Source organism: Geotrypetes seraphini, chromosome 14 (genome assembly GCF_902459505.1).
Source record: "Geotrypetes seraphini chromosome 14, aGeoSer1.1, whole genome shotgun sequence".
In the NCBI taxonomy this organism is placed as follows: Eukaryota; Metazoa; Chordata; class Amphibia; order Gymnophiona; family Dermophiidae; genus Geotrypetes; species Geotrypetes seraphini.
This window is the reverse complement of record NC_047097.1, coordinates 71077901-71098452: the sequence shown is the minus strand read 5'-3', so window position 1 is coordinate 71098452 and position 20552 is coordinate 71077901. Positions and strand designations below refer to the sequence as shown.

Here is a 20552-nt window from a genome sequence, read left to right as displayed (position 1 = left end):
GCATGCACATAGATCTCATGCATATTCATTGGGGAAATCCTGAAAACCCGACTGGATTCGGCCCTCAAGGAGGGACTTTGGGGACCCCTGGTCTAAAATAATGGTGTCTTTTATAAGAAATGCCATTCCAATGGTTCACTGAGCCCAACTTCATCTTGTCACAGAAAGAATATAGTGGCTATAATATTTTTAAAACATGAATAGGAAATTAGATTATATAATAGAAAATAGTTTTTGAATAAATGTTGGGAAAGGAATACCAAAACCATGTTGGAAAGATTTTATGACTTCCTATTTGAGCCCACATTAAATAATTTTGGAGGAAAAATATATCAAACAAGCAGTCTTTAATAAATGTTAATAATCCATATTAGCTAATTATTTAAAAATTGCAAGAGGCCAAAAAGAAAACTTAGTGTTTCCGCCCGGGGTCGAACCGGGGACCTTTCGCGTGTGAGGCGAACGTGATAACCACTACACTACGGAAACCAACCTGATAAAGGGCGCTTACTGGAACAAGTTCAAGCAGACGGGCTCTGGACAGAACCATTTTAGGTAAATAGGGGAGGGGAGCATTCCTTCTTTCGGATAGCGAGGACGCGAAGTTTATGCAAGCTCCGGGCGTCACACTGAAAACCAAAGATACTACTTTGAATTACTCAAGCTTCCACACAAACGTACGGGGCTCAGGGAAAGGCAAATGAATAGGACGCTGGAAAAGAATTCCTGCTCCACCTCTAGACGGGGATCACGTCGGAACGTCTGAGCGAGGCCACCACACCCTCACAGTTACCGTGGCAACCGCGTAAAAATGACGTCACGCGAGTTCGTCCAGGGCGGCGAGGAAGATTTGCGCTTCTCAACACAACCAAAGTCTAAAGAACGTCTTTAAAACGCACTTTCCGATTGGACTAGGGGACGTGATTGACAAAAGCCGAGAGCCGATGCACAGGCCTTGGACGCGCGAAGCCAATGAGGAATCTCTCCGCCCCCGGGAGGCGGGACATGGTGGTGGCGGGAGAATTGGACGCCATTGCTTCCAGCACAGCTGCTTCAGGCAGGAGAGTGCAATGAAATCGGTGCAGCTTTACTGGGAGTGAGAGCCCTAGAGATGCTACAGAGACCCTGGACTGAATCAAGGACATGAAGTGACTAGTTACCCAACCTACCAGCCACCCCCACCACTATCCCACCCATTCAGAGGCTCTAGTCCAGTGGTCTCCAACTCAAACCCTTTGCAGGGGCACATTTTGGGGGTTGTAGGTCCTTGGAGGGCCTCTGAAAAAATAGTTAATGTCTTATTAAAGAAATAACAATTTTGCATGAGGTAAAACTCTATAATTTATAAAACTTTCCTTTTGGCTAAGTCTTAATAATAATATTGTAATTTACAGTTAAAGCGACATATGATCAAGAAACAGTTTTATTTTACTTTTGTGATTATGATAAACAGACTGAGGGCCTCAAAATAGTACCTGGTGGGCCGCAAGTTTGAGACTACTGCTCTAGTCCATTTAGTCAACTCCACCAACCAAATGCCCTCCCCACTCACTTGGTAGATAGATGAAGTTTAGCCAGGTAGATGGATTAGGGTTAGGGTTACCATATTTTGAAATACAAAACCCCAGACACATAACCCCGCCTCATTCCACCACCAGCCTCGCCCCCGGCAAGCCTCCTCTCGTCTACAACTAGCTCTGGCCGCGTCTGGAGGGCCTGGAGCAAGCGCCATAACTGTTTGGGGCTTCCAAAACCTGGACAAATGCCGGGTTTTGGAAAGTCCATCCGAGAGCCCGGACAGTCCTCTAAAAAGAGGACATGTCCAGTAACCCTAGACAGGGCTATCATATGGCTCCAGAAAAAAGAGGATGGATTGAGATATCCGGGCTTTATTTCTTTTGAAAGCGATGGAAGTAAGGAAGATGGATAGAGGTAGTGTTACCAGATTTTACTATTGTAAAATCTGGACCCATAACCCCGCCTCCTGGTCTGCCCAGTTCCACCCAGCCAGCCCCCCTCAACCTGTTCTCGTGGTTGGAGCTGCATTGGGAGGGCATCTGTGCATGCACAGGTGTGACTGTGATGTCACATGCATTTGCGTGGCGTTACCGTGTTGCAAATGTACATGTACAGATGCCCTCCCAATGCGGTCCCGAGGTGGAAGCTTTTCAAAACCTGGACAAAGTGCCAGGTTTTGAAAAGCTGGAGATACAGTGGCAGGGAATTGAAGGTGCATGTGCAGCAGAGGAGGTGTGGGAAGGAACAAGGGACGGAGAGGAGGTGCCGGTGCCCCCACCAAGATGCCACCCACTTCTTACCATGCCACTGCATCCATCCACCACACACTTGTTCAGGTTAAGATTTGTTTATCGCCCGCCTCTATCCAGGGCAAGTTACATATTAACATACAAAATATAAACATAACGTTTCTCGTACAAATCACATCAAGAAAACACTATAACAAACTACATACATACATATAAAATCAAATTGCATATGACTTACATGTCGCATCAACGACAAATGTCATTTAAGGCCAAGAACTGGCCAACCCTATCATGTAAAATAGCAAAAGACACACAAGATGCCTCAATGAAAAACATCTTTATGCCAAAGAAAACAGACCAGGACCATCGAAAACCTCTGGGACCAGCATTCAACAGTCGTCACACCTACCCCCTCAGCCAAACTCATACCATATATTTCATCTTACAGAACAGGTGTCTTTTCTGCATTTTCCTAAAGTTCTGTAAATTTTGCTGTTGGCGAATATATCCTGGAAGGTTGTTCCACTCCCTGGCACGATACAGTGAAAAACACTGTTCCATTGTAGCCATGGTAGCTCCTTTCAGATTGTATCAACCTTTTTGGAGATCGGACGCAGCCTTGCTGTTACTGCTTGAGCTGTGTGAGTGAGACTCCATTGAAGGAATGACTAAGAATGCCGCTGGAGTGTATAAAGCAGGGGATGTGAGGCTCGATTGAGATTCCAGAGCAATGTTTGAGGTTAGCGAAGCACGAAATGAACAAGACTCGGCATGCCTGGCCCTTCTGTTCTGCTTCTTGCTATGGACATATACGTCATGAGGAAAACAGACAATCCATTTGCCTCTCAGAGGTTTCTGCTTCTTATGTGAAATGAAAGTCTGAAGTAGCGTACCAAGAAGCCGATTAATAAAAGCTTAGGATAAATGAGTATACCAGCTATTGCCCTAGTCATTCACCAGCTGTGCCTTGATAATTGTTTCAGAGCCTAGAAGCACTTAAAACGATTGTTGAGACCGTGCAAGTTGCTGTGGGCCGATTTATTGGCCAGTTTCTAAACAGCAATCGATGTTCAAACGTCTCCCCATGCAAATGAGTTTCACGGACGGCAGTCGTAATCCCATCCAATTGCTCGCTTAAAAAAATGGCTCTCAGACATGCGCAAAGCTGATTTGGGGAAGCCCGAACAGCTGAGCAGCAGGAGCAGCCCCAAAGCAGCCTCCTGTCACTCAGCTGTTGGGGCTTTTTTCTTTCTTTGTTTTTTTTCATGGCACAAATGTTGTTAGACAGGACAGAATAGGATGGGCTGGAGACAGAATGGGGCGTGGTTATGTGTCCGGGATTTTCTTTTTCAAAATATGGTAACCCTACCTAAAACCTACTACACCCAACTGTATACCATACCTTTATGCCTGCAGGTGTCACCTACGAACATATGTAGGTACAGTGGAATTTGGGTGGCTCACAATTCCACCATAAGTGTAGTAGTTATCATACAGGCAGGTATACTGTATAGTGTTTCATTCACATCTTGGGGGGGGGGGGGTAGAAGGAGGTCAGTGCGCCGTCATCTCTCCAGTGGTCATGCGGTCAGTTTGGGCATTTTTGACACTTATTCATTGTTAAAACAGGTCTAACCCCAAATGTCCAAACTGTGCAGTTTTTTACAGTCTGCATGCATTTTAACAGTTAGTGTTACCTCACTCGTAGTTCCAATTTCCAGATCATTTATAAATAAGTTAAATAGCACCGGTCCCAGTACAGATCCCTACGGCACTCCACTGTTTACCCTCCTCCATTAAGAAAAATGTCCTTTTAACCCTACCCTTTGTTTCCTATTCAATAACCAATTCTTAATCCACAATTCAACATTGTTTTCTATCCCATGACTCTTTCATTTTCTCAGGAGCCTCTCATGAGGAACTTTGTCAAAAGCTTTCTGGAAATGTAGATACACTACATCAATCAGGTCGCCTTTATCCACATGTTTATTCATACCTTCAAAGAAATCAAGCAAATTGGTGAGGCAAGACCTCCGTCGGCTGAACCCATGCTGATTCTGTCTCATTAAATCATGTTTGTCTATATGTTGCACAATTTTATTTTTTTAATTGTTTCCATTATTTTGCCGTTGGACATGGGGTGGAGGAGATAAAGGGAGAGATGCAACAGAGGTAGAAAGGGGTGACAGAGAGAAATCCTGCATATGGTGGAGGGGAGGGAGACATGTCTGGAAAAGAGAGAGCAAGAGAAATGTTGGACATAGGGTAGAGGGCAGGGAGAGAAGGAGCGGAGGATGGGAAAAATGCTGCATGAAGGGGAATAGAGAGGTTTGACCCAGCGCTCAAGGCAGGGAGAGAGAGAGAGATGGTAGACAGTGGGAAAGAAAAAGAAATATTGGATATGGCAGTGGAAGGGAAGGTAAAGAGATGAAAGATGAATGGTGAGAGCACAGAGAAAGAAGAAAATGTCAAATGGACAGGAGACCCTGGTGAGCGAGTTAACAGAAGACAAATGAACCAGAGCCTGGGACCAGCATGATTTGAAGAATAAAATGACCAGACAACAAAAAGTAGAAAAATAATTTTATTTTTTGTGATTACAATATGTCAAATTTGAAACATGTATCCTGCCAGAGCTGGTGTTAGACAGTGAGCGTGAGCTGGGACCTAACAGAGAGAGGAAAAATCATTTTTGTTTTGTTTACACCACAGCACCAGTGTGGGGTTGGAGAGGGCAAAGGGTGGGGTGGGGTGCGTGAAGCTACAAAACCCATCAAGACATTTGAAAAAAATGCTCGATTGGGTGGGAAAAGTGAATTGAATTGAAAATTTTTCCCCTGAATCAGGCAGCGCTATGTTCTACACTCTCCGTAGCTGAGCTCCTGTAACACTGTGCCAACATTTTTCTATTCTCCAATAAATTCCATTTATAGGCAGCAGATGGAGCTATTTGCTCATAGCTAAGCAAGACCTCCAACTTTAGGTAATTCCAAAAGCACCTGAACTTTTACAAATTACATCGTTTTCAGCACCGAAATGTGCTAGGGGCCATTTGGAAATAGGCTGTCAAATATTTTAGTGGTCCTGGTTCAGTGGTAAGTTTTATTTATATTTGGGACACCTGAGTCTCATTTTGACCAAATGGCTTTTTAAGGGTTTGTGATTTTTATAGCATAGCAATGAAAATATAAGCCATAAAGTTGGACTACTTTCTGTTCCTGAAATTTGTCTTTAAGGGATGCAGGTTACTTATATAATGGTAACCCACAGCTCTCCCTTTTCTCTTCCCCACTGGGAGGATCATGTCTCCTTAGGATGCAGTCAAGCTCTTCTATAGATTATGAGGTCCTTTTATTAGGGTACGTTAACTGATTTGGCGCACACCATAGAATATAATGGATGCCTTAGCATTTAGCGTTCGCTAAATTGGGATGGGTGAAACTGGGCAGGCCTGGGCAGTGGTCTCCAACTCAGACCCTTTGCAGGGCCACATTTTGGGATTTGTAGGTACTTGGCCGCAGAAAAAATAGTTAATGTCTTATTAAAAAAATGAGGTAAAACTCTTTATAGTTTATAAATCTTTGCTTTTGGCTAAGTCTTAATAATAATATTGTCATTTATAGCTAAAGAGACATATGATCACTTTTGTGACTATGATAAACATACCGAGGGCCTCAAAATAGTACCTGGCAGGCTGCATGTGGCCCCCGGGCTGTGAGTTTGAGACCACTGGTCTAGGGAGTCCGGATTTTCCGACTGGAAAATGTGGTAACCCTAATAATAGGTGCCTAAACTTTATAGAAATGGTGATAATATCGGCACCTAAGCTGGCTTTATAGAATCAGGGACTTACTCTCTTTCTTGGCACCTAAATCTTTGCATAGAATTACCTCCATATTGTCCAGTGAGGCAGATTTCACGACCATTGCAATAGCTGGAGACGTATCAAGAGCAAAACGGACTACCAGAAGGCAGCCAATTGGCTCAGATCCATTTAGGCACTGAGATACCCAGTCTGTGGTGTCAAAGGAGAAAAATCTATAAACTTTCTAATTGATTCAGATGATTTTAAATAGTAAGCGAGAGCCAGGGAAAAATGCTGGAACACCTGAAGAAACTCATGTAAACCATTTTGAGCTCCCCTGGGAGAACAGTATAGAAAATGGAATAAATAATCTGTAAATTTAAGTGCACAAACAAGACTTAGGTGATGTTATACAACGAGAGGTAAATCCCTGGAAAGCTACACTCCCAGAAGGGTATAGAGAGAGCAGAGAGAGTTGCCAAAATGTTGGAGGCATAAAAATACGTACAGCACAGAAGACGGGGCGCGTATAATTGAGGCATTAAATAAAGAACCAGCAGCATTTTTCATGAAGAAGAGAGTCCTCGAGGTTGAGTGAAGAGTAATTTGAATACGTTTTGCTTCCTAGAAAGGGAAGAGCTTTCCATTGAAGACAGTGGAAACAAAACACCCTTGGAATTGCAGAAGATTTGGAAAAGCAGAGAGGATCCTTTGGGATGGGATATTAGGTACTGCCAGTGGTGTACCAAGGGGGGGGGGAGAGGGGTGGTCCGGAACCTCCCACCCTACTCTGCCAGTGCTGCTTTCTTGAATCAGCAGTGGCGGCAGTAAACTTGGGGAAGGAGAGGAGAAAAATGTCAGACCACTAGATGGGGGAGAGAGAGGGAGGAGATGCTGCACAGGGATGGAGAGGAAGGGGAGAGAGAGAGAGAGGGGGGAAAGGAAAGAGAGATGAGAATCAGTGAGAAGAAAGAGAGAATATGGCACACATGGATGGAGGAGAGGGGAAGAGCAGAGAGAGGGAGGAGATGCTGCACAGGAATGGAGAAGAAGGGGAGAGAGAGAGAGGGAGGGGGGAAGGAAAGAGATATGAGAATCAGTGAGAAGAAAGAGAGAATATGGCACACATGGATGGAGGAGAGGGGAAGAGCAGAGAGAGGGAGGAGATGCTGCACAGGAATGGAGAAGAAGGGGAGAGAGAGAGAGGGAGGGGGGAAGGAAAGAGATATGAGAATCAGTGAGAAGAAAGAGAGAATATGGCACACATGGATGGAGGAGAGGGGAAGAGCAGAGAGAGGGAGGAGATGGTGCACATGGATAGATGGGAAGGGGAGATATGGAATAGTAGACAGAATTGAGAAGGAAGAAGAAAAATTGAAGAAAGCTGAATATTGAAAGATGGATATAGGGCAAAAAGTGAAGGAGAAAGAAATAGCAAATCGATAAGCAGGTCCTGGAAATAGAGTTCAGGGCACAGACAGAAGGAAGTGCAACCAGAGACTGGAAAAACATGTGTAGACAAATAAAATCACCAGACAACAAAGGTAGGAAAATGATTTGATTTAATTTATTAATTTAAAATTTTTTTATACCACATACAACCTACATGGTTTACATAACAAGGCGTTTTCTGTGTTCTGTGTGTACGAAAGACATGGGTCTCTGTTAGCATTGACTGTGTGGAGGCCTAATCTGTACTAGTCTGGCTTGTTTAATTTTACAGTGGGTGTATTGATGTTCTAGTGCTCACTGCAGTATGTAAGATGCTGCCTTTTCCTACGTGTGGATTGTTACGAAAAATCATGTTTTTCATATAGATGAGGGGCCCAGGGTGTCTTATATGCTAGGTAGGAACGACTGGGCAGACAGGATGGGTTTTGTGTTAATTCCTGTCCTGAGTCAAGAGCTCTGGAAGCCCCTGGAGAGAGCTGTGCTCTCTATTCTCTTTGAAAAGGTCTACAAGTTCTTTTCCTGGGTTATATGATAAGCAAGCTTTGTCGTCTTGCAAGTGACTGCATAAAGATATCTGTCCACAGTATCTTGGTTGAGCCAATAGCATTTTTACAAGCTGCAATTAAAGCCACCGTTGATGAAGTTATAACCATAAAAAAGGAAAGGCTGGCTCGTGGGAAAAAAAAGTAAGAGAGGACATATCACAGCATCTTATATTCAGTCACTGCAAATGTAGCAAAAGAAACCCAGAAGAAAGAGACTCACCTCCTGTATATTTAAGCCACGGAGATATTTAAAAATCTACTGATCACTTTTATAGCGCTATTAGACATATGCAAATGTATTTTTCCGACGGAATGAAAAAAGTGGAAAATTGCAGAACTAACCCCCTCTTTTACAAAAGTGCGCTAAGCTTTTTGGCTCGCGCTAAATGTTATCCTATGGACCTGTTAGCGGATAGCACACGCGTTGATTTAGCGTGCGCTAAATCCACCCTAAAACACTTAGTGCGTCTTTGTAAAAGAGGGCCTAAGTGTATAGCCCTCAATGGAGACTGCCCCAGCTTTGTTGGCTAGGTTGAGAACTTTCCAGCAGCCCTTCGTATATTGAGATAATAATAATAATAATAACTTTATTTTTGTATACCGCCATACCCAAGGAGTTCTAGGCGGTTCACATTTGTTCATCAAAAAAAATTACAAGTGGTTCACAACAATTGAACAATATTAGAAGCAACGAAGTAGTTGAGGTTAGAGAGAGAAGGGAGTGTGTAGGTCAGGGGGTGGGAGGATTGAGGTAGAGAGGTGGAAGGGGAAAGGAGGAGGTTGTGGTTCATTGGAGAGGGGTGATAGGTGTCTTGTCCATGGAACAGGTGAGTTTTGAGAGATTTTCTAAACCCGAGGTAGGTGGGGGCCTCAAGGACAATTTGGGCTAGCCATGGGTTCAGTTTGGCAGCCTGGAAGGCGAAAGTTTTGTCAAGGAATCTTTTGGAGTGACATAGTTTTAGGGAGGGGAAGGCGAAGAGCTGAATTCTGCAGGAGTGCTTGTTTATGCGATTCAGATAGAAGTGAGGGTTTAAGTAGCTTGGGGATAGGCCAAATACTGTTTTATAACAGAAGCAGGACTCTGGATTCAAAGGGTAGCCAATGAAGTTTGTGGTAAAAAGGGGTGACATGTTCCCATTTTTTTCAGGCCGAATATGAGGCGGACCGCAGTGTTCTGGATCATTTTAAGTCTCCTAACGGATCTCTAAGTCTGTCCCCGTAAGCTTAAGACGAAGACCACTGACCATTTTAGTAGCCTTCCTCTGGTCCGACTCCATCCTTTTAATATCTTTTTGAAGGTGGGGCCTCCAGAATTGTACACAATATTCTAAATGAGGCCTCTCCAAAGTTTTACACAGGGGCATCAATACCTCCTTTTTCCTACTGGCCTCCTTCTAGCTTTCGCCATCACCTTTTCAACCTGTTTGGCCATCTTAAGATCATCACATACTATCACGCCCAAGTCCCACTCTTCTGTCATGCATCTAAGTTCTTCCTCCACAACTTGGATTGCAAGCCCTCAGGGACAGGGAAATACCTAGCATACCTGAATGTAACTCATCATAAGTTACTACTGGAAATATACATAATTTAATAATGCATGATAATGATCCATTTGTCTTCTGCATCTGTACATAATGCTCAAAAGATGAATTTATACGTCCTCTCTAAAGAAAGCAAAAGCAGGTATCTTCCACAGTTTGTAGCATTAAGATTGGGATCTGTTCCGTGAACCCTTCATTCATTGATTAATCTCAGACGTGGCACCCTGGAAAGTGAACGTGTTCGGCCATTAACATATCCCAGCCCAGTAGGGTTACTATATGGCTCCCGAAAAAGGAGGGTGGATTGAAACGTCTGGATTTTGCTTCCACTGAAAGTATCGGAAGTAAAACCCGGATGTCTCAACTTGCCCTTATTTTTCTGCCGGGCAGCCTAGGTTGCTTTTTCTGAAAGAAGCCGGACTTTTTAAGGCCATCCAGCTCTGGGCAGGATTAATTCTTTTGTGGGGCGTGCCCCATGTAATAATATCAATGTATTTTGAAACTTCACCAAATGAGGTCCTATATGGTTCCGACTGCAGAGGAAAGCCAAAAGAGGAGAAAGCAGCTGGGGAAAAAGTATTGCGTGAGGTGAACAGACAGACCTCTCTGGGCACTGCCCAAACTAACCTTCCCCAGCAACAAAGCATGCCTTAGGAATGAATCTGAGAGGGCCCTAGGCATCTGCCTAATTTGCCAATGTTTTAATATTTATTAGTTTTTATATACCTCTTCATTATAACATGAGTGCAGTATATGACAAAGTTTAAAAAAGGAAATGAACGCCAATATTTAAAGAAAAAAAAAAAAGTCATAAAAACCTAAAATCACTAATCCTGCTCTAGTCCAGCTGTCCTCCTGGCTTGCCCTGTCATTCCTCACCAGCACAGCCTGTGGTGAGCTTTTTGCACTGTGTAAAGCAGTGTTTCTCGACTTGTTACACTGCCTCCATTATATGCAAATTTCTTTCATGCGTATTCATTGTGGATATCCTGAAAACCTTACTGGCAAGGGGGAACTCCAGGACCGAGTCGAAAAACACTGGCCTAGCTACAAATAGCGAACATCAAACAGCTGAAAAAGGAGCTCAGAATAAGGACTATCGGTATTCTGGGTGTATCCTTTGAAGTACAGGGCAGGAACCTTGGGCCAAACGTGAGGCCAGGCTCTCTTCCATCATTCCCGCTGTCATATGAACTGGAATTGACCAAGAGCTGGAAATAATCGATATGACGAGAGAAGTTGAGTATGAGTAATACCAATGATCACATTGCCGTGATGTACTTTATTCTGATCTGTTGTAACAGACACCGTGAGGCAACCTGAAGTCGCAGCCGTGGGCCACCCACTCTGCCTGCTTTCCTTGTAGCGAGCTTTCATTTGTAAACATTTTCTGGTCTTGAACAATGTTCCCTGCAATCTCACGGAAGGTGATGTACTGTCCCCTGGACAACCGAGACAGGTAATTTCTGGGTGTTCATGTATGATTTATCAGGGATCTGAGAAATGGCTTTCCAAGTGCGGTTTCTGTAAGGAACCAAGAGCACATCTACGCCTTTTGCCAGTAATAGAAGCAGGCACTTTTCCCTCACGCATGCATTAACCTTTTGAAGAAGCTGGTCGCTGCTCACCTAGGCTGGCTTCACATCTTGACAAATGCAACGTTTCTTTATATTTCACTTTTTAATCTTTGCCACAGTGCGGTTCAGACAGTCCCATCCATCAAAAGCAAAAAGGATTGAAGTACGAAATCACACACTAGGGCAAGATCAATATTTAAGGTCGCTGGTGCAAAATAAAAGTGAATCTTTGTACCTCTTAACCTGTTTTCGGGTCTTTCGTTCTCAAAGAGAAATGGGAAATGTTAGAGTGACGTGAATCCTGCTGGACCACACTGCAAGATTTATACACTGGAGCTGGAGAACACACAGACCTCTTCTAGTAAAAGTTCAGTGCACAAATCACTCCTTCTTCTGCTAAAAACAAACAAAACTTCATTAAGCTTACCAGCTTGCCCAGGTCAGTCTGAAGAGGCTGACCCGGTCCTGCGTTGCCCTAGTCCACATGTGTCAAACACAAGGCCCGCCTGGCCATTTTATGCGGCGCGCAGACCAGGGCCGGCATTACGAGGGAGTAAACAGGGCTTCAAGGTGTCCCCTTGCTTTCTGTTTTGGGCCTTCACCTGACGGCAGCAATGGCACCTGTGGGCTGTGGTGATCATCAGCTTGTGCGTGCCGGTAACAGAAATGAATTTAACCGTGCTGGCCCCTGCAATGCATCCTGGCACAAGGATGTGTTGCTGGGGCCGGCACAGTTAAATTCATTTCTGGTGCGCTGCCGGCACTCACAAGCTGACAACCACACCGGTGGTGTGAATTACTGGCTGCTGAAGAGAGGAAGAAGCCATGCCACAAGAGAAGATTGAGGCAGCAAGTTTTTTTTTTTTGAGGGGGGGCGCTGATTAGGCTTGACCTCTTGATTAGAGAGTTGTGCGGGGACAGAAATCCTACCCATCCCCGCCAGGATCCTCTCCGTCCCCACCCATCCCCGCAAGGAATTACCTCCATCCCCGCCCGTCCCCATAAAAAGCAGCAATTACTACTGACAGGATCATCAATTCCACAGTTTCTTTTGTGTTTGTGCTGCTGTTTTCCTTGTGGAATATCTTTGGTGGAACCTTTTTTCTGTTTTCTGTTCAGGTAATTAACTTATAAACGCACTCTTTTACTAAGGCTGACGTGTCCATTATATTATATGGACGAACCCTGGTTTCAAAGCCTTCCATCCCCGTGGGAGTCCCGTGGGCCAGAGGGGGTCCCCGTGGGAGTCCCGTGGGTTAAGGGGGGATTCCCGTGGGACCCCCGCGGGACCTGCGGGATTCCTGCGATCCCCGTTGCCGTGCAGACCTCTACTCTTGATTTCCTCCTCCAGCTCCACCTCTCCTCTTGACTTCCTCCTCTAGCTCCACCTCCCTATTGGTCTGGTCCAGCGGTACAGTGTGCATGGGGGTGGGGGGAGGGGGAGCTTGAGTACCTCTCCCGCCTCCTGTAATATTTTGCACAGCAGCAATGGTGGGAGAGATTAGGTAGGCTTGAGGCAAAACGGAGGCACGTGGCACTGCAGTGAGAGTCGGGCATCGGGCTGGAGCTGGAGCCTTCATTTCTTCCTTGGATTGTGACAGCCCAGTTGAGCTGCAGAAGGAGTCTGCCCTCGTCACTTTCTTCCAGGGTGGGCGGGTACAAGTGGATCGATTACAAAGACTAGGGGACACTCAATGAAATTACAGGGAAATACTTTTAAAACCAGTAGGTGGAATTATTTTTTTCACTCAGAGAATAGATAAGGTCTGGAACATGTTGCTAGTGGATGTGGTAAGAGCAGTTAACATAGGTGGTTTAAAAAAAAAGTTTGGAGAAGTTCCTGGAGGAAAAGTTCATAGTCTGTTATTGAGACAGACATAGGGGAAGCCACTGCTTGCCTTTGGTAGCATGTAGGGTTACTAGATGTCCGGATTTCCCTGGACATGTCCTCCTTTTGAGGACATGTCCGGGGGACAGGACGGCTTTTCAAAACCTGGCACTTTGTCCGAGTTTTGAAAAGCCCCCTCTAAATCACATTGGGCAAAAGGAAATCCGTGTGTGCGAATGACATCATCATATGGCAGTCACGCATGCGCGGATTTCCTCCTGCCCGACAAGAGCAGGCAGCAGGACTGGGGACGGGTGTAGGGGGTACTTTGGGGGGTTTTGCCAGGCACTTGTGACCTGGATTGGCCACCGTGAAGACGGGCTAGAGGGTTAGATGGACCATTGTTCTGACCCAGTAAGGCTATTTTTATGTCCTTATGCTGTCTTTCATGACTTTTGGTACTATATAGTATGTGCCGGAAAATTCTAAGTGAAACTCCCTGTTCCCTCAACTTCTGCCAGCCTGAGATCAAGTGAAGCCCTAACATTCCCTGGTTTGCTGATGAATATATGATGGCAAACTCACGGCTGGTGGGCCAGGGCAAGCGAGGCAGATACTAAGGGGTCCTTGCTGGAAAAATGTGGAAACTGGCCGATACCATGTTAGGTCAAGAGAGGACAATTAAAGATAGAAACCTCTTCTTTTTTTCTAATCACTTTTATGAGTCCCAGAGAATTATAGTTCTCTGACTCTGGCTATAGCATTTTCCTAATACCAGGGTCCTAATGTTGACATATTTGGAAACTGCGTTTTACTCAATAACTGATTTGACATAAGACTGTGTCCAATTAGCCGTTGTGAATTAGAACGCAGGGCGCTAATTGGCTAGCTACTTGGTCTAATTCCTGAGTAACCACCTTGTTCCCAAACGACAGTAAACAGCTTTTCTTTTTCCAGAGCCTATTTACCAGCACGGAAACTTCTCTGACGCAGGTCTCACCGTGTGCCAGTTTTCTGTGGGAAGAGTCCTCCTGAACTGGCATCCATTGCCAGCCAAACGGTGAGTCTTCCGGCATTGAGCAATGACCCACCTAGTAAGAGAACCTGGGAAAAACCTGATTTTTGACCCACCTGTGCACGCAGGAGTGCGAGATGGAGGAAGTGGTAATTTGTGACTTTTATTTGGTTTTTGACGTGCACAAACTTGTTTTTTTTTTTCAGTAGTAGTATTACTTCTGGCTGTTTGCCAGAGTTGTCACAAGAGAAACACCGGCACTTGCCAGGAGCTCCGAGCCTGGAGAGGGGACACTGCACTGCTGTTTTGTCAAGCGACTGCCTTTCAGTGGCAATATGATGAGATCAATCTTACTGAGGCAATAAAAAAAACGAAGAAACACATCCTCTGTCAGGCTATAGAAGACCTGCGTGTTGCTTTCTCACCTAACATTGCAAAATCCACATTTTTTCACCTAACTAGCAGTGTCATATCTTCCAGCCCAACAGAACATTGGAGAGAAATTATACATAGAGAACTGAGAACGTCCACGGGTTTGTCTGGAAGCAAAATTGGCTAGAAAGGGGGAAAATGTTTCATGTGGGGAGGTGGGAACAGTGATATTTATTTATTTAATTTGTTTACCCTAGAGAAGCGGAGACTTAGAGGGGACATGATAGAGACTTATAAAATCACGAAAGGCATAGAGAAGGTGGAGAAGGACAGATTCTTTAGACTAACAGGGCCCACAAAAACAAGAGGGCATTCAGAAAAATTGAAGGGAGACAGATTCAAAACGAACGCTCGGAAATTCTTCTTCACTCAGAGGGTGGTGGACACCTGGAATGCGCTCCCAGTGGAGGTGATAGGGCAGAGTACAATATTGGGCTTCAAAATGGGATTGGATGACTTCCTGATTTTGTACACTTCAATCCTATCTCCCCTCAGCCGTCTCTTTCCCAAGTTGAAGAGCCCTAGCATTTTTTGGCTTTTCTCATACGAGAGGAGTTCCATCCCCTTTATCATCCTGGCCCTTGGGGAACCCTGGAACTGTTTTGTTTATGTCCCCCAAATGCCAGCCTTGCCCATAGCTAGTTACAAAAAGAAACTCGCCAGCCCAACTAAATTTTGATCTGAAGCATTTTGCAAGTGTTGAGCAATCAGGGAGGGGAGCTGAAGGGAAGAAAGCAGGTTAGGTGTAGGGTTCTCATACGGCTCCAGAAAAAAACAGGACGGATTGAGACATCCAGGTTTTACTTCCAGTGCTTTTTTAAAGGAATATCGTTGGCTACCCGTTAAATTTTACCTTGTGCATAAGGCTTTGCGTATAAAGCGTTACAATCAGGTCAACCAGACGACTTAGGAAAATGATTAGTTCCCTATAAGCCTTCTTGTAGTTTACGTTCATCGACTGCTCAACGACTGGCTTTACCTACTGTTCGTTTGGTACGTCTGGCATCTACGCAGAAACCTGCCTTTTTTGCAGCAGCTCCTCCCCTGTGGAATTCCCTCCCAGTCATAATTCGTTCCGAGTTACCTTATGTAAAATTCAGATCAATGGTTAAGGCGCATCTTTTTGGTTTAGCATTTTCATGGGACTTAGGGCCTCTTCCACTAAACCGCGCTAGTGGTTTTAGCGCGGGGAGCCGCCCTGAATGGCCCGCGCTGTTCACGACGCTCATTGAGTTCCTCCCCGTGGCTCCCCGCGCTAAAACCACTAGCGCGGTTTAGTAGAAGAGGGGGTTAGGATCCTGTTTCTTTTTGGCAACTATTTAAACAAGATTTAAACGGCGTTCCTTTCACTTTTTTGTTTTTATATATTATGTACACCGTGCTGTTGAAAAATCGAAGTGTGGTTAAAACTTTTTTATAAGCTTAATAATAACAATGGGCGTAAAACCGGGCTATCTCAAGCTTTTTTCTGCAGTCATATGGTAACCCTAGGTTAGGAGGAGTCCAAATGGTGACATCGGAGACTTGCGGTGATGACCAGGAGAAACATTGGTTAGGCTAGGGCCCATCCTGCCAGGAAATAAGCTAAATACCATAGATAATGGTAGCCAGGTTGGATAATTTGATGCTGGGACAAGGGGGTGTGAGATGGGGGAGAAGGTGGAGAGCAACATTTGCAAGAAGATGCAAACAGAAATGGTATTCCACTATCGGAAGAAAGCTGCAAAAACATTTCATATTCTTTTGGCCAAGCTTTTCATTCTAATGTTGTTAGGCTTTGGGAAATGGTATTTTCCCTTTAAATAGCTGCTCTGTGTGGGGGTGTACATGTGTGTGTGTGTACGTGCTTCTACGTGTGGCATGTCTTGAAACGATTACACCTCCTAGGCTGTAGGCAGAAAATGACAGAAATCCTCTTTTCCTCTTAACTGTGGCAGGCATTTTTGGCTTCCTACCCGCATTCCATGATGACATCAGAGGCTGGGGCATGCTCAGTAGAGTGTTTCATCCCCTGGCGCTCCATCATTCATTAAATGACAGTGCACTTGAACTAATCAGAAAGTGAAATCTTTCAGATATTGCTGTACATATCCAAAGTAAACATTCCTAACTTCTCCAGTCACGCAGGATTAGATAAATGTTCTAATCCCCTTAATCTGCTTTGTATCCCTCCTTTGAACCCTTCTGGTTTCAGGCTTCTTGTTTTTATGCACATTAAAAGTCAGGCGATTTGCAGTTCTTCTCAACATACCCAAGGGAACTTTATTGTATTGTTCTGTTAGCAATTGCAAACTTTACAACCACACTTTGTACAGAAGCACCGGAACAATCAAGGAAAATTTAAAGAGAGAGAAAAACTAGTCGTCTGAAAATAGCTAAAATTCAGAAGCATCCAAGAACTTATGGGTGAATATTGGAAATCTAATATACTCTATCAATCAAAACAGAAAAAGCGGACCAACGTACGAAGGGGTGCTGAAAAGTTCTCAGCCCAGCCAAGACGAGAATGACGTGGATAGGGTTCAATCAATGATCTGAAACAATGTCAAAACAGAGAATTTCAGGATATACGATAACCTTCTTTTCAGCTTCAGTGGCAAAATAACGCTCAGAATTTAGGAAGTTGGTGGGTTGGGCTGAGAACTTTTCAGCACCCCCTCGTATGTAATAAAAGTGAGCCAAGCATAGGACAATCGAGCCATTGTGACATCACTGATGAGGTTGGCTCTTATTGGTGGAATGAGGCATCATGACGTCACAATCTCAGCTCTGGTTACCACAGACTGAAACTCTTAACACTTAAAGTTGGTTAGTTGGGATGAGAACTTTTCAGTACTATTTGGGTTTCTGCCAGGTACTTGGGACCTGGATTGGCCACTGTTGGAAACAGGATTCTGGGCTAGATGGACCACTGGTCTGACCCAGTATGGCTATTCATATGTCCTTATGTGAGCCAAGTATAGGACAATGGGGCTGATTCTCGTCAGACCACCAAAAGTTAGGCGGATGTAGGCGTAATTGTTTTAATAGGTGATATACGACGTGGTAATTGACTGTGTCGTTTAAAACCAAATGAAAAGGTGATTTAAGAAAAATAGCTGTCATTTAGCACCCTCCCCGACTGGCACCTATCTTCCTTGCGGCTAGCAGCGGTGGTGACACCAAAGCCCGGAAGAGGGCATGGTTAGGGGCAGTGCTGGACTTCAGTGTCACTATGTGCCTCTGGCCGTGATTCTGACATGACCCTAGGCACCAAAAACGTAGGCCTGTGAAACCCTGGCCTACATTTCTGGCACCTTGGGCCCCATCAAGCCGCGACTCTGGAAGCGGTTCCTGTCGGTGATTGACACACAGCTGGCACCGCTTCCAGAATCAGCCCCAAATTGTACAACTAGAGCAGAGGGTTTTGAACACAAAGCCCAGCTTGGCCAAGTTTTGCCGAAAGAACTGCTTCAGGGGCTAAAAGAACCAGATTGGCATGAAAACAACATGCATCGGGTACGGCTCAATTGTAGTCTTCCTCATCCTCAAACACTCATGTCGTTGCTAGTTTGCCAGGCAAGTCGAGGCACTTTACATACAATAAAATATAAAAAGAACTCCAAAATTCTATAGGAAAGACACAGTCACAACATCCTTTAACAAAAGAAATCATAGAACTTCTGTGGTAGGGCAAATCCGATGTCATCAAAATATCAAACAAGTCAATCACTCATCTGGGATCCCAGCAATCTCCTGAAGGGAGTAGTGTTAAAGGACTCAGTGATATGAGGGGATGTGCGGACCTCTCAGGGTGCCGAGTCAGTGGGGATGCTGGCTCCGCTCCGCCGTGCCCCGCCACGCTCAAGCCATTCCTCCCTCCACCCTGTACCTCTGTATTATCTTTGCTAGCGTGAGCAACTTCTGCCTATTGCTCACGCCAGCCTGATTCTCCTCTGAATCACTTCTGGGTCACGGGGCCAGGAACTGACGTCAGAGGGAAATCCAACGCTGGCGCGAGGAGCTTGCTGCCAAAGTCAGTCGCGTGGCAAAGATTTAGAGATAAGTGGGGGTGGGAGGGTGCAGAAGAAGTTGGGACGCGGGAGGCACCACCACCCCTTACTATGCCACTGAAAGAACTTAAATTAATCTGCAAGAAAAACAAGCACAAACTGCCCCATCTGTTTGTGCAAGATTGGTAAACTCTTATCCTAAGTGTCTGATGGTTGAAATTGCTTTTTAAAAAAAGGCTTCCTTCAAGTATCGAGTCAAGGGATATATTAAAAGTCCAAAATGTGTTGTATAAACATAACAGAATATGTTAAGCTCTGGAACACATTGCCAGAGGTTGTGGTAAAAGAGGATAGCTGGTTTTAAGAAAGGTTTGGACAAATTCCTGGAGGAAAAGTTCATAGTCTATTATTGAGATATGGGGGAAGCCTCTGCTTGCCCTGGATTGCTAGCATGGAATGTTGCTACTCTTTGGGTTTTGGCTAGGTACTAGAGACCTGATGGACCATTGGTCTGACCCAGTAAGGCTATTTTTATGTTCTTAAAATCTATAACAGGATTGAAGACTTTTTCAAGGCACTCAAAGGCCACCTTCATCTCCTGTTCAGTTTTCTGATTGTGGATTCCATTGTTTTCTAAATTTATTTTTACTTTTAATAGTTTTGAACATTTGTACTGAAAAAGAACACATTAGCACCTGAAATTCATGTACAGTTTTGGCTATTAGCATATGTACAGCAATGGTCCCTCTAAGGGGAGAGCCAGGTGCGTGCTAATTTTTATTCATGTAAGCAACAAGTTCTAAATTTTGTTTTATTTTTTTCGTTAGAGCAACAAGTTATAAAAACTGACAATTTCCCAGATATGCAAGTATTTTTGTAAGCGACCGTGTACAATCTGCGAGCGCCACGTGCTCAGCTTAGAGGGAACATAGTTGCAGAGGAAGAATGGCTGCTTTTCACCACAGAGAGGGGGTTGATTTATATTGTCACAGTGTTATTCAATGTGTTGAATAAAGACCTTGAATCATTTTATTCACAGTTTTATAAAACGGTGCAAGACTCTTAAGCTTCCGCTTTCAGAATTCTTTATGTTAAAATGAAAACAATGAAGCAAGGCAGTCTCTGAAAAAATGAGTGTTAGCCTTGAAATGCTATTGAAATGAGAACATAAGCAGTGCCTCTGCTGGGTCAGACTTGAGGTCCATCATGCCCAGCAATCCGCTCACGCGGCGGCCCATCAGGTCCAGGACCTGTATACTAGCCCTCTATCTATACCCTTCTATCCCCTTTTCCTTCAGAAAATTGTCCAATCCCTTCTTGAACCCCAATACCATACTCTGTCCTTTCACACCCTCTGGAAGCACATTCCAGGTGTCCACCACCCTTTGGGTGAAGAAGAACTTCCTAGCATTGGTTCTGAATCTGTCCCCTTTCAATTTTTCCTAATGCCCTCTCGTTCTTGTAGTTGTTGAAAGTTTGAAGAATTTGTCCCTCTCCACTTTCTCCATGCCCTTCCCGATCTTGTAAGTCTCTATCATGTCCCCTCTAAGTCTCCGCTTCTCCAGCGAAAAGAGCCCCAGTCTCTCCAATCTTTCAGCGTATGAAAGGTTTTCCATACCTTTTATCAAACATGTCGCTCTCTCCTGAACCCTCTCGAGTATCGCCATATCCTTCTTTAAGTACGGCGACCAATATTGGATGTAGTATTCCAGATGCGGGCTCACCATCGCCTGATACAACGGCAGGATAACTTCTTTCATTCTGCTGGTAATACCCTTCTTGATTATTCCTAGCATTCTATTCGCTTTCTTAGCGACCGCTGCACACTGCGCCGACGGCTTCATTGTCTTGTCTACTATTACCCTCAAGTCCCTTTCTTGGGAACTCTCACTCAATAACAGCCCTCCCATCGTGTAGCTGTACCTCGGGTTTCTGTTTCCTACATGTATGACTTTACATTTCTCTACATTGAACTTCATCTGCCATCTCGTCGCCCACTCCCCCAGTTTGTTCAGGTCACTTTGTAATTCTTCGCAGTGACTCACAATTAGACGGGGTTATTGTGGTAGAATCTGGTGAAAAACCAGGAGGAAAC

The 20552-nt window shown here is 44.6% G+C and overlaps 1 non-coding gene across 1 annotated transcript; it reads right to left on the bottom strand.

The window, feature by feature from the left end:
* Positions 1-416: 416 nt before the first annotated feature.
* TRNAV-CAC lies at positions 417-489 on the bottom strand. Its single transcript has one exon. It is a non-coding gene; the product is annotated as a tRNA-Val (tRNA).
* Positions 490-20552: the final 20063 nt, after the last annotated feature.